This window comes from Athalia rosae, unplaced genomic scaffold (assembly GCF_917208135.1).
Source record: "Athalia rosae unplaced genomic scaffold, iyAthRosa1.1, whole genome shotgun sequence".
Taxonomy (NCBI): domain Eukaryota; kingdom Metazoa; phylum Arthropoda; class Insecta; order Hymenoptera; family Athaliidae; genus Athalia; species Athalia rosae.
The window spans coordinates 242,990-252,989 of record NW_026019230.1 but is presented as its reverse complement, the minus strand read 5'-3'; positions in this window follow the sequence as shown (position 1 = coordinate 252,989).

The following is a 10,000-nucleotide window of genomic DNA, read 5'->3' as shown; positions in this document are numbered from 1 at the left end:
TTTTTTTCCGAATTTTTTTTTTTTTGTTTCTTCGTTTTTTTTGATTTTTTTTTTTTTTCTTTTCAATTTTTTTTTTTTTCTCTCAATTTTTTTTTTTTTTTTGTTTTTCCTCCAATTTTTTTTTTTTTTTTTCTTTCCTTTCGCTAGCTTTCTACCAATCTCAACATTTCAGGTCATCTAGTCATCTTATGAAAAGACGACATCTTCATTTTTTTTCAAATTTTTTTTTTTTCCTTGTTTTTTTTTTTATTTTAATTTTTTTCTTCCTTTTCCACAATTTTTTTTTTTTTAAATTTTTTTTTTTTTTGAATTTTTTTTTTTTTTTTTTTTCCAGCTTCTCACCAATCTCAACATTTTGGGTCATCTAGTCATCTCATGAAAAAACGACATCTTCATTTTTTTCTAATTTTTTTTTTTTTTTCTCTTTTTTTTTTTTTTTTTTTTTTTTGCTAGCTTTTCACCAATCTCAACATTTCGGGTCATCTAGTCATCTCATGGAAAAACAACATTTCCATTTTCTTTTGAAATTTTTTTTTTTTTTGTTCTGTTTTTTTTGAATTTTTTTCTTTCCTAATTCTTTAACCAATTTTTTTTTCTTTTTTTTTTTCTTTCTCAATTTTTTTTTTTTTTTTTTTTTTTTTTTTTTTTTTTTTTTTTTTTTTTTTTTTTTTTTTTTTTTTTTTTTTTTTTTTTTTTTTCCGCTAGCTTTTCACCAATCTCGACATTCCGGGTCATCCAGTCATTTTATGGAGGAAGGACATCTGAATTTTTTTCGAATTTTTTTTTTTTTTTTTTTTAAATTTTTTTTTTTTTTTTTTTTTTTTTTTTTTTTTTCTTATCGCCAGCTTTTCACCAATCTCAACATTTCGGGTCATTTAGTCATCTCATGAAAAAACGACATCTTCATTTTTTTCCAAATTTTTTTTTTTTCCAATTTTTTTTTTCGTCAATTTTTTTTCTAATTTTTTTTTTGATTTTTTTTTTTTTTTTTTTTTTTTTTTTTTTTTTTTTTTTTTTTTTTTTTTTTTTTTTTTTTTTTTTTTTTTTTCATCCAATTTTTTTTTTTTTTCTTTGCCACCTTTTTTCCAATCTTGACATTCCAGGTCATCTTGTCATCCCATGAAAAAACGACATCCTAATTTTTTTTTTTTTTTTTTTTTTTTTTTTTTTTTTTTTTTTTTTCTCGCCAGCTTTTCACCAATCTCAACATCTCGGGTCATTTTGTCATCTCATGAAAAAACGACATCTTCATTTTTTTTAATTTTTTTTTTTTTCTTTTCAATTTTTTTTTTTTTTTTTGCTAAGTTTTTACCAATCTCAACATTTTGGGTCATCCTGTCATCTCATGAAAAAACGACATCTTCATTTTTTTCTAATTTTTTTTTTTTTTCTCTCGATTTTTTTTCTTTTTTTTTTTTGCTAGCTTTTCACCAATCTCAACATTTCGGGTCATCTAGTCATCTCATGGAAAAACATTTCCATTTTCTTTTGAAATTTTTTTTTTTTTTGTTCTGTTTTTTTTGAATTTTTTTCTTTCCTAATTCTTTAACCAATTTTTTTTTTTTTTTTTTTTTCTTTCTCAATTTTTTTTTTTTTTTTTTCTAATTTTTTTTTTCTTCATTTTTTTTTTCTCTCCTCTCGATTTTTTCTTTCAATTTTTCAATTTTTTTTTTTTTTTTTTTTTTTCCGCTAGCTTTTCACCAATCTCGACATTCCGGGTCATCGAGTCATTTTATGAAGGAAGGACATCTGAATTTTTTTCGAATTTTTTTTTTTTTTCTTTAAATTTTTTTTTTTTTTTTTTTTTTTTTTTTTTTTTCTTATCGCCAGCTTTTCACCAATCTCAACATTTCGGGTCATCTAGTCATCTCATGAAAAAACGACATCTTCATTTTTTTCCAAATTTTTTTTTTTTCTAATTTTTTTTTTCGTCAATTTTTTTTTTAATTTTTTTTTTTTTTTTTTTTTTTTTTTTTTTTTTTTTCTTTTAATTTTTTTTTTTTTTTTCAATTTTTTTTTTTTTTTTTTTTTTTTCATCCAATTTTTTTTTTTTTCTTTGCCACCTTTTTTTCAATCTTGACATTCCAGGTCATCTTGTCATCCCATGAAAAAACGACATCCTAATTTTTTTTTTTTTTTTTTTTTTTTTTTTTTTTTTATTTTTTTTCTCGCCAGCTTTTCACCAATCTCAACATCTCGGGTCATTTTGTCATCTCATGAAAAAACGACATCTTCATTTTTTTTAATTTTTTTTTTTTTTTTCTCAATTTTTTTTTTTTTTTTTGCAAAGTTTTCACCAATCTCAACATTTTGGGTCATCCTGTCATCTCATGAAAAAACGACATCTTCATTTTTTTCTAATTTTTTTTTTTTTTCTCTCGATTTTTTTTCTTTTTTTTTTTTGCTAGCTTTTCACCAATCTCAACATTTCGGGTCATCTAGTCATCTCATGGAAAAACATTTCCATTTTCTTTTGAAATTTTTTTTTTTTTGTTCTGTTTTTTTTGAATTTTTTTTTTTCTTAATTTTCCCACCAATTTTTTTTTTTTTTTCTTTTCTTTCTCAATTTTTTTTTTTTTTTTTCTAATTTTTTTTTTTTTTTTTTATTTTTTTTTTTTTTTTTCAATTTTTCAATTTTTTTTTTTTTTTTTTTTTCCGCTAGCTTTTCACCAATCTTGACATTCCGGGTCATCTAGTCATTTTATGAGGAAAGGACATCTGAATTTTTTTCGAATTTTTTTTTTTTTTTTTTTCAATTTTTTTTTTTTTTTTGCTAAGTTTTTACCAATCTCAACATCTTGGGTCATCCTGTCATCTCATGAAAAAACGACATCTTAATTTTTTTTTTTTTTTTTTCTTCAATTTTTTTTTTTTTTTTTTTTTCTTACTTTTGCTAGCTTTCTACCAATTTCAACATTTCGGGTCATCTAGTCATCTCATGAAAAAACGACATCTTCATTTTTTTCCAAATTTTTTTTTTTTCCAATTTTTTTTTCTTCAATTTTTTTTTTAATTTTTTTTTTTTTTTTTTTTTTTTTTTTTTTTTTTTTTTTTTTTTTTTTTTTTTTTTTTTTTTTTTTTCATCCAATTTTTTTTTTTTTTCTTTGCCACCTTTCTCCCAATCTTGACATTCCAGGTCATCTTGTCATCCCATGAAGAAACGACATCTTAATTTTTTTTTTTTTTTCTTTCAATTTTTTTTTTTTTTTTTTTTTTTATTTTTTTTTTTTTTTTTTTTCTCGCCAACTTTTCACCAATCTCAACATTTCGGGTCATCTAGTCATCTCATGAAAAAACGACATCTTCATTTTTTTTTTTTTTTTTTTTTTTGCCAGCTTTTCACCGATCTCAACATCCCGGGTCATCTAGTCATCTCATGGAGAAACGACATCTTCATTTGTTTCCAAATTTTTTTTTTCTTCCAAACTTTTTTTATTTTTTTCTTAAATTTTTTTTTTTTTTTTTTTTTTTTTTTTTTCCGCTAGCTTTTTACCAATCTCAACATTTCGGGTCATCTAGTCATCTCATGAAAAAACGACATCTTCATTTTTTGTTTAATTTTTTTTTTTTTAATTTTTTTTTTTTTTCTTTCTCTGCCAGCTCTTCACCAATTTCAACATTTCGGGTCATTCAGTCATCTCATAAGAAAACGATATCTTCATTTCTTTCTAAATTTTTTTCTAAATTTTTTTTTTTCATTTTTTTTTTTTTTTTTTCCGCTAGCTTTTCACCAATCTCAACATTTCGAGTTATCTAGTAATCTCATGAAAAAACGACATCTTAATTATTTATTTTTTTTTTTTTTTTTCAATTTTTTTCTCTTTTCTTTTATTTTATTTTTTTTTTTTTCCAATTTTTTTTTTTTTTTTTTTCTGCCAGCTTTTTACCAATTTCAACATTTCGGGTCATCCAGTCATTTCATGAAAAAACGACATCTTCATTTTTTTTTTTTTTTTTTTTTTTTTTTTTAATTTTTTTTTTTTTTTTTAATTTTTTTTTTTTTTTTTTTTTTTAATTTTTTTTCTTTCCTTCGCCAGCTTCTTCCCGAACTCGACATTCCAGGTCATCTAGTCATTTCATGAAAAAACGACATCTCTATTTTTTTCCAAATTTTTTTTTTTTTCCAATTTTTTTTTTTTTTTTTTAATTTTTTTCAATTTTTTTTTTTTTTTTTTTTTTTTTTTTTTTTTTCAATTTTTTTTTTTTATTTTTTTTCTCGCCAACTTTTCACCAATCTCGAAATTTCGGGTCATCTAGTCATCTTATGAAAAAACGACATCTTCATTTTTTTTCAAATTTTTTTTTTTTCCTTGTTTTTTTTTTTATTTTGATTTTTTTCTTCCTTTTCCACAATTTTTTTTTTTTTTAAATTTTTTTTTTTTTCGAATTTTTTTTTTTTTTTTTTTTCCAGCTTCTCACCAATCTCAACATTTTGGGTCATCTAGTCATCTCATGAAAAAACGACATCTTCATTTTTTTCTAATTTTTTTTTTTTTTTCTCTCAATTTTTTTTTTTTTTTTTTTTGCTAGCTTTTCACCAATCTCGACATTCCGGGTCATCCAGTCATTTTATGAAGGAAGGACATCTGAATTTTTTTCGAATTTTTTTTTTTTTTTTTTTAAATTTTTTTTTTTTTTTTCAAATTTTTTTTTTTTTTTTTTCTTATCGCCAGCTTTTCACCAATCTCAACATTTAGGGTCATCTAGTCATCTCATGAAAAAACGACATCTTCATTTTTTTCCAAATTTTTTTTTTTTCCAATTTTTTTTTTCGTCAATTTTTTTTTAATTTTTCTTCTGATTTTTTTTTTTTCAATTTTTTTTTTTTTTTTTTTTTTTTTTTTTTTTTTTTTTTTTTTTTTTTTTTTTTTTTTTTTCATCCAATTTTTTTTTTTTTTTCTTTGCCACCTTTTTTCCAATCTTGACATTCCAGGTCATCTTGTCATCCTATGAAAAAACGACATCCTAATTTTTTTTTTTTTTTTTTTTTTTATTTTTTTTTTTTTTTTTTCTCGCCAACTTTTCACCAATTTCAACATTTCGGGTCATCTAGTCATCTCATGAAAAAACGACATCTTCATTTTTTTTTCAAATTTTTTTTTTTTTTCTTTCAATTTTTTTTTTTTTTTTCCTTGCCAGCTTCTCACTCATCTCAACATTACGGGTCATCTAGTCATCTCATGAGAAAACAACATTTCGAATTTTTTTTTTTTTTTTTTTTTCAATTTTTTTTTTTCTTCTTCCAATTTTTTTTTTTTTTTTTTTTTTTTTTAGCTTTTCACCAATCTCAACATTTCGGGTCATTTAGTCATCTCATGAAAAAACGACATCTTTTTTTTTTTTTTTTTTTTTTCCAATTTTTTTTTCTTTTTTTTTAATTTTTTTTTTTTTTTTTTTTTTCATCCAATTTTTTTTCCTCTCTTTGCCACTTTTTTCCCAATCTCAACATTCCGAGTCGTCTAGTCATCTCATGAAAAAACGACATTTTCATTTTTTATCAAATTTTTTTTTTCCCCCTTTTTTTTTTTTCTTTCTCTGCCAGCTCTTCACCAATCTCAACATTTCGGGTCATTCAGTCATCTCATAAGAAAACGATATCTTCATTTTTTTCTAAATTTTTTTCTAAATTTTTTTTTTTCAATTTTTTTTTTTTTTTTTTCGCCAGCTTTTCCCCAATCTCAACATTTTGAGTTATCTAGTAATCTCATGAAAAAACGACATCTTAATTATTTTTTTTTTTTTTCCAATTTTTTTCTCTTTTCTTTTATTTTATTTTTTTTTTTTTTTCAATTTTTTTTTTTTTTTTTTTCTGCCAGCTTTTTACCAATTTCAACATTTCGGGTCATCCAGTCATTTCATGAAAAAACGACATCTTCATTTTTTTTTCTAATTTTTTTTTTTTTTTTTTAATTTTTTTTTTTTTTTTTTTTTTTTTTTTTTTTTTTTCCTTCGCCAGCTTCTCCCCGAACTCGACATTCCAGGTCATCTAGTCATTTCATGAAAAAACGACATCTCTATTTTTTTCCAAATTTTTTTTTTTTTCCAATTTTTTTTTTTTTTTTTTCATTTTTTTTTATTTTTTTTTTTTTTTTATTTTTTTTTTTTTTTTTTTTTTCAATTTTTTTTTTTTATTTTTCTTCTTGCCAACTTTTCACCAATCTCGAAATTTCGGGTCATCTAGTCATCTTATGAAAAAACGACATCTTCATTTTTTTTCAAATTTTTTTTTCCTTCTTGTTTTTTTTTTTATTTTAATTTTCTTCTTTCTTTTCCACAATTTTTTTTTTTTTAGAATTTTTTTTTTTTTTTGAATTTTTTTTTTTTTTTTTTTCAGCTTCTCACCAATCTCAACATTTTGGGTCATCTAGTCATCTCATGAGAATACGACATCTTCATTTTTTTCTAATTTTTTTTTTTTTTCTCTCAATTTTTTTTTTTTTTTTTTTTTGCTAGCTTTTCACCAATCTCAACATTTCGGGTCATCTATTCATCTCATGGAAAAACAACATTTCCATTTTCTTTTGAAATTTTTTTTTTTTTTGTTCTGTTTTTTTTGAATTTTTTTCCTTCTTAATTCTTTAACCAATTTTTTTTTATTTTTTTTTTCTTTCTCAATTTTTTTTTTTTTTTTTTTTTTTTTTTTTTTTTTTTTTTTTTTTTTTTTTTTTTTTTTTTTTTTTTTTTTTTTTTTTTTTTTTTTCCGCTAGCTTTTTACCAATCTCAACATTTCGGGTCATTCAGTCATCTCATAAGAAAACGATATCTTCATTTTTTCCTAAATTTTTTTCTAAATTTTTTTTTTTCAATTTTTTTTTTTTTTTTTTCGCCAGCTTTTCACCAATCTCAACATTTCGAGTTATCTAGTAATCTCATGAAAAAACGACATCTCAATTATTTTTTTTTTTTTTTTTTTTTCAATTTTTTTCTCTTTTCTTTTATTTTATTTTTTTTTTTTTTTCAATTTTTTTTTTTTTTTTTTCTGCCAGCTTTTTACCAATTTCAACATTTCGGGTCATCCAGTCATTTCATGAAAAAACGACATCTTCATTTTTTTCTTTTAATTTTTTTTTTTTTTTTTTTTTTTTTTTTTTTTTTTTTTTTTTTTTTTTTTTTTTTTTTTTTAATTTTTTTTTTTCCTTCGCCAGCTTCTCCCCAAACTCGACATTCCAGGTCATCTAGTCATTTCATGAAAAAACGACATCTCTATTTTTTTCCAAATTTTTTTTTTTTTCTAATTTTTTTTTTTTTTTTTTTAATTTTTTTCAATTTTTTTTTTTTCTAATTTTTTTTTTTTTTTTTTTCTCAATTTTTTGTTTTTATTTTTTTTCTCGCCAACTTTTCACCAATCTCGAAATTTCGGGTCATCTAGTCATCTTATGAAAAAACGACATCTTCATTTTTTTTTCTAATTTTTTTTTTTTTTTTTTAATTTTTTTTTTTTTTTTTTTTTTTTTTTTTTTTTTTTTTTTTAATTTTTTTTTTTTCCTTTGCCAGCTTCTCCTCGAACTCGACATTCCAGGTCATCTAGTCATTTCATGAAAAAACGACATCTCTATTTTTTTCCAAATTTTTTTTTTTTTCCAATTTTTTTTTTTTTTTTTTTTTTTTTTTTATTTTTTTTTTTTTTTTTTTTTTTTTTTTTTTTTTCAATTTTTTTTTTTTATTTTTCTTCTTGCCAACTTTTCACCAATCTCGAAATTTCGGGTCATCTAGTCATCTTATGAAAAAACGACATCTTCATTTTTTTTCAAATTTTTTTTTTTTTTCTTGTTTTTTTTTTTTTTTTTTATTTTTTTTTTTTTTTTTCTCAATTTTTTTTTTTTTAGAATTTTTTTTTTTTTTTGAATTTTTTTTTTTTTTTTTTCAGCTTCTCACCAATCTCAACATTTTGGGTCATCTAGTCATCTCATGAAAAAACGACATCTTCATTTTTTTCTAATTTTTTTTTTTTTTTCTCTCAATTTTTTTTTTTTTTTTTTTTTGCTAGCTTTTCACCAATCTCAACATTTCGGGTCATCTATTCATCTCATGGAAAAACAACATTTCCATTTTCTTTTGAAATTTTTTTTTTTTTTGTTCTGTTTTTTTTGAATTTTTTTCCTTCTTAATTCTTTAACCAATTTTTTTTTTTTTTTTTTTTTTTTTTTTTTTTTTTTTTTTTTTTTTTTTTTTTTTTTTTTTTTTTTTTTTTTTTTTTTTCTCTTTTTTTTTTTTTTTTTTTTTTTTTTCCGCTAGCTTTTTACCAATCTCAACATTTCGGGTCATTCAGTCATCTCATAAGAAAACGATATCTTCATTTTTTTCTAAATTTTTTTCTAAATTTTTTTTTTTCAATTTTTTTTTTTTTTTTTCGCCAGCTTTTCACCAATCTCAACATTTCGAGTTATCTAGTAATCTCATGAAAAAACGACATCTCAATTATTTTTTTTTTTTTTTTTTTTCAATTTTTTTCTCTTTTCTTTTTTTTTTTTTTTTTTTTTTTTTCAATTTTTTTTTTTTTTTTTTCTGCCAGCTTTTTACCAATTTCAACATTTCGGGTCATCCAGTCATTTCATGAAAAAACGACATCTTTATTTTTTTCTTTGAATTTTTTTTTTTTTTTTTAATTTTTTTTTTTTTTTTTTTTTTTTTTTTTTTTTTTTTTTTTTTTATTTTTTTTTTTTCCTTCGCCAGCTTCTCCCCAAACTCGACATTCCAGGTCATCTAGTCATTTCATGAAAAAACGACATCTCTATTTTTTTCCAAATTTTTTTTTTTTCTAATTTTTTTTTTTTTTTTTTAATTTTTTTTTTTTTTTTTTTCTAATTTTTTTTTTTTTTTTTTTTCCAATTTTTTGTTTTTATTTTTTTTCTCGCCAACTTTTCACCAATCTCGAAATTTCGGGTCATCTAGTCATCTTATGAAAAAACGACATCTTCATTTTTTTTCAAATTTTTTTTTTTTTCTTGTTTTTTTTTTCATTTTAATTTTTTTTTTTTTTTTCCACAATTTTTTTTTTTTTAGAATTTTTTTTTTTTTTTGAATTTTTTTTTTTTTTCAGCTTCTCACCAATCTCAACATTTTGGGTCATCTAGTCATCTCATGAAAAAACGACATCTTCATTTTTTTCTAATTTTTTTTTTTTTTCTCTCTTTTTTTTTTTTTTTTTTTTTTTGCTAGCTTTTCACCAATCTCAACATTTCGGGTCATCTAGTCATCTCATGGAAAAACAACATTTCCATTTTCTTTCTCAATTTTTTTTTTTTTTTTTTTTTTATTTTTTTTTTTTTTTTTTTTTTTTTTTTTTTTTTTTTTTTTTTTTTTTTTTTTTTTTTTTTTCCGCTAGCTTTTCACCAATCTCGACATTCCGGGTCATCCAGTCATTTTATGAAGAAAGGACATCTGAATTTTTTTTTTTTTTTTTTTCTTAAATTTTTTTTTTTTTTTTTTTTTTCTTTCTTTTGCTAGCTTCCTACTAATCTCAACATTTCGGGTCATCTAGTCATCTCATGAAAAAACGACATCTTCATTTTTTTCTAAATTTTTTTTCTTTCCAATTTTTTTTTTCTTCAATTTTTTTTTTAATTTTTTTTTTGATTTTTTTTTTTTCAAATTTTTTTTTTTTTTTTTTTTATTTTTTTTTTTTTTTTTTTTTTTTTTTTTTTTTTTTTTTTTTTTTTTTTTTTTTTTTTCCTTTGCCACCTTTTTCCCAATTTCGACATTTCAGGTCATCTTGTCATCCCATGAAAAAACGACATCTTAATTTTTTTTTTAATTTTTTTTTTTTTTCTTTCTCTGCCAGCTCTTCACCAATCTCAACATTTCGGGTCATTCAGTCATCTCATAAGAAAACGATATCTTCATTTCTTTCTAAATTTTTTTCTAAATTTTTTTTTTTCAATTTTTTTTTTTTTTTTTTCGCTAGCTTTTCACCAATCTCAACATTTCGAGTTATCTAGTCATCTTATGAAAAAACGACATCTTCATTTTTTTTCAAATTTTTTTTTTTTTCTTGTTTTTT